We start from the raw sequence: 4,729 nt of genomic DNA on the forward strand, positions 1-4,729 counted from the left end.
TCTTGCTTCTCTAGCTCTTTCAATTTTGATTACAGGGTATGGATATTAGATCTTTCCTTGCTTCTTATGTGGGCATTTATTGCTATAAATTTTCCTCTAGACACTGATTTAAATGTGTCCCACAGATTCTGTTACATTGTGTCTTTGTTCTCATTGGTTTAGAAGATCTTTTTTTCTTCCTTCATTTCATTGTTTATCCAGTCAACATTCAAGAGCCAGTTGTTCAGTCTCCATGAAGTTGTGCGGCTCTGAGTTAGTTTCTGAATCCTGAGTTCTAATTTGATCGCAGCATGGTGTGAGAGACTGTTTGTTATGATTTCCATTCTTTTGCATTTGCAGAAGAGTGATTTACTTCCAATTATGTGGTTAGTTTTAGAGTAGGTGTGATGTGGTGCTGAGAAGAACGTGTATAGTGTGGTTTTGGGGTGGAGAGTTCTGTAAATGTCTATTAGGTTTCTTGGTCCAGATCTGAGTTCAAATCCTGGATATCCTTGTTAATTTTCTGTCTCATTGATCTGTCTAATATTGACAGTGGAGTGTTAAAGTCTCCCACTATTATTGTGTGGGAGTCTAAGTCTCTTTGTAGGCCATTAAGAACTTGCTTTATGTATGTGGGTGCTCCTGTATTGGGAACGTATGTATTTAGGATTGTTAGCTCTTCTCGTTGCATTGATCCTTTTACCATTATGTAATGTCCTTCTTTGTCTCTTTTGATCTTTGTTAGTTTAAAGTCTATTTTATCAGAGATGAGAATTGCAGCCCCTGCTTTTTTTTGCTCTCCATTTACTTGGTAGATCTTCCTCCATCCCTTTATTTTGAGCCTTTGTGTATCCTTGCATGTGAGATGGGTTTCCTGGATACATCACACCAATGGGTTTTGACTTTTTATACAATTTTCCAGTCTGTGTCTTTTGATTGGGGCATTTAGCCTATTTACAATTAAGGTTAATATTGTTATGTGTGAATTTGATCCTGCCATTTTGATGCTAGCTGGTTGTTTTGCCCATTAGTTGATCTAGTTTCTTCATTGTACCAATGCTCTTCACCATTTGGTATGTTTTTGGAGTGGCTGGTACTGGTTGTTCCTTCTTATGTTTAGTGTTTCTTTCAGGAGCCCTTGTAAGGCAGGCTGGTGGTGACGAAATCTGTGAGCAATTGCTTGTTTGTAAAGGATTTTATTTCTCCTTTGCTTATGAAGCTTAGTTTGGCTGGATATGAAATTCTAGGTTGAAGGTTTTTTTTTTTTTCCTTATTTATTTATTTATTTTTCTTCCCCATTTATTTATTTTATTGCATTTTAGGTTTTGGGGTGCATGTGAAGAACATGCAAAATTTTTTGCTTTAAAGATGTTAAATATTGGCCCCTACTATCTTCTGGCTTATAGAGTTTCTGCTGAGAGATCCGCTGTGAGTCTGATGGGCTTCCCTTTGTGGGTAACCCGACCTTTCTCCCTTAGCATTTTTTCCTTCATTTCAACACTGGTGAATCTGACGATTATGTGCCTTGGGGTTGCTCTTCTTGCGGAATCTCTTTGTGGTGTTCTCTGTATTTCCCGGACTTGAATATTGGCCTGCCTTGATAGGTTGGGAAAGTTCTCCTGGGTAATATCCTGAAGCGTGTTTTCCAGCTTGGATTCATTCTCTCTGTTACATTCTGGTACACCTATCCAACATAGAATAGGTCTTTTCACATAATCCCATATTTCTTGGAGACTTTGTTCCTTTCTTTTGACTCTGTTTTCTCTAATCTTGCCTTCTCATTTTATTTCATTGAGTTAATCTTCAATCTGTGATATCCTTTCTTCTGATTGGTCCATTCAGCTATTAAAACTTGTATGCTTCGTGAAGCTCTCCTGTTGTATTTTTCAGCTCCATCAATTCACTTATATTCCTCTCTAAATTGTCTATTCTCATTAGCATTTCATCAAGCCTCTTTTGAAAGTTCTTAGTTTCTTTGCATTGATTTAGAATGTTATTTTAGCTCAGAGAAGTTTGTTGTTACCCACTTTCTAAAGCCTGTTTCTGTCAATTCATCAGACTCATTCTCCATCCAGTCTCGTTCCCTTGCTGGTGAGGAGTTGTGATCCCTTGGAGAAGGAGAGGTGTTCTGGTTTTGGGTGTTTTCATCCTTTTTGCGCTGGTTTCTTCCCATTTTTGTGGGTTTATCTACCTGTGGTCTTTGTAGTTGGTGACTTTCAGATGGGGTCTCTGAGTGGATGTCATTTTTGTTGATGTTGAAGTTATTTCTTTCTGTTTTTTTTAGTTTTCCTTCTAACAGTCAGGCTCCTCTGCTGTAGGACTGCTGGAGGTCCACTCCAGACCCGGCTTGCCTGGGGACCACCTGCAGCGGCTGCAGAACAGTAAGCGTTGCTGCCAGTTTCTTCTGCTATCTTTGTCCCAGAGGGTACCCGCCAGATGTCAGTCTGAGCTTTCCTTTATGAGGTGACTCTTTGGATGTATGGGGGTCAGGGAGCTGCTTGAGAAAACAGTCTTTCCCTTATAGGAGCTCAAGTGCTGAGCTGTGAGGTCTGTTGTTCATTCAGAGCTGCTGGGCAGGTACGTTTTATCTGGTGCAGTGGAACTCATAACTGCCTTTTTTCCCCATGTGCACTGTCCCGGGAAGGTGTGGCTTTATTTTTAAGCTCCTGTCACTCTGCTGCCTTTTCTCAGAGATGCAATGCCCTGCAAGGAGGCAGCCTAGTCACAGTCTGCCAGCAGAGGGATTGCTGAGCTGCCATAGGCTCTGCCCAGCTGCTATGTGAACTTCCTTGCAGTTTTGTTTATAGGGTTATAGTTAGAACTGCCTCTGTAATGGCAGTCTGCTTCTGTAATGGCGGACTCTCTCTGTAATGGAAGACTGTCTCAGTAATGGCGGACTACCTCACTAGTGGTGGACTGCCTCGGTAATGGTGGGTGCCCTTTCCCCACAGAGCTGGACCAACCAGGGTTCAGCAGTGCTTGCTGTGAAACTCTCAATCCAGAGCATTTCAGATTGCTTGTCCTTGTTGGGGTGGAACCAGCCGAGCCAGATCACCTGGCTTCCTATTTTAGTTTACCTTTTTATCAGTCGAACGGGCAACTCTGTCTCCCAGGCATTCCAGTTGCCTGTTGAAAAGGCATCTGGATTTGTGTGAGTTTTTGTGCAGAGACCTGCTGCGCTGGCTGAAACAGCCATGCTGGAGACTCATGGTGCTTTTCTGCACAGGAATCTCCTGGTCTGTGGGCAATAAGAATTCATTTGGAAATGCAGTGACCACTCACTTTCTGTGTTTTCACTGGGAGCTGCAATCCAGAGCTGTTCCTATTCGGCCATTTTCAAGTTCTATAATCTTAAGGTGCCTGGACACCCAAGAGCATCAGGTAAGAGACATTCTTCTCTCTTCCCATTCTCTCCTTGTGTCTTTTCTTTCACTTCTATCCTTCCTTCCTACTGCTTTTGCTCACCATCCTGTCTCATCCATCTTGATATCCTCACATTTCATCTTCATTGCTCCATTCCAGTCCTTTCCTGCCTCCCACTTTCATATATTTTCTTCACATCCTTATCTCAGCCCATTCTTCTAGTCAACCCCAAGAGGAAATCACAGAGAAGCCAAGATCCAAGTGCATCCATGGACAGTTTCAGGGATGACACAGCAGAGGCACAGCAGAGTTGCCAGGACAGGGTCAACAGTCTTCCCAGGGAGACTGGAGAGAATCAGGAATGAAAGGGCTGAAGCCTGGATAAATAGCAAGATGAGGAAATGCTCTGGGTTGGAGTGGTATTAATGTATTAACAAAATAAAGTTAGCAGGCCAAGCACAGTGGCTCATGCCTATAATCCCAGCACGTTGGGAGGCTGAGGCGGGTGGATCATGAGGTCAAGAGATTGAGACCATCCTGGTCAACATGGTGAAACCCTGTCTCTACTAAAAATACAAAAATTAGCTGGGCATGGTGGTGAATGCCTGTAATCCCAGCTACTCAGAAGGCTGAGGCAGGAGAATTGCTTGAACCCAGGAGGTGGAGGTTGCGGTGAGCTGAGATTGCACCATTGCCCTCCAGCCTGGGTAACGAGTGAAACTCCATCTCAAAAAAAAATGATAAAAAATAAAAAATAAAGTTAGTAGGAGGTATCACTCCCAGGGACTGCATTTATTGACATGTATTTTCAAGCTAGAAGATTTGGGATAGAAAAGTAAGACTTTGGAGGAAAATATTGTATTGGGTATTCTACAAGAAAATTCCAAGGACCTGGCTGGAATATGAATGCTTACTCTTTCAAAAAGTATCATATGTGTCAGGAAGATGACTTATCAAATACAAGAGAAAGATGTAGCAGGGGATGGAAATGGAACATTCCCTTTTTGATCTTAAGGCATATTTTTGTAACTGAGCAAGCCAGAAGAAAAGTGCCACTGTCTGAGTTCCATTATTTGCCGGTGGCTGAGAGAGAAGGGGCTTGACTTACCTTTATACCTTCATTTAGGTAGGGGAGGGGGAAACTAGCCGAAGCAGAATTTTACAGAAGAACAAGGAAGTTAGTAGGAGGAGCCTGGTAACCAGGGGGCAGGAAGTTCCCAGGATTGTTGGTTGCTAAGGGTATTTCCATACAGTCATCAAGGTCGGTAGCAGGGGGAACTTTCCATACACTCAATCATGAAAGAGGGTATTCACAGTAGCAGGTTGACTTGCCAAGCAAGGCATGGTTACAGTGGTTACAGGTGCTGTGAACAGTGTGAACCACTCT

The sequence above is a fragment of the Cebus imitator genome, unplaced genomic scaffold, assembly GCF_001604975.1.
Source record: "Cebus imitator isolate Cc_AM_T3 unplaced genomic scaffold, Cebus_imitator-1.0 Scaffold464, whole genome shotgun sequence".
Classification (NCBI taxonomy): Eukaryota; Metazoa; Chordata; class Mammalia; order Primates; family Cebidae; genus Cebus; species Cebus imitator.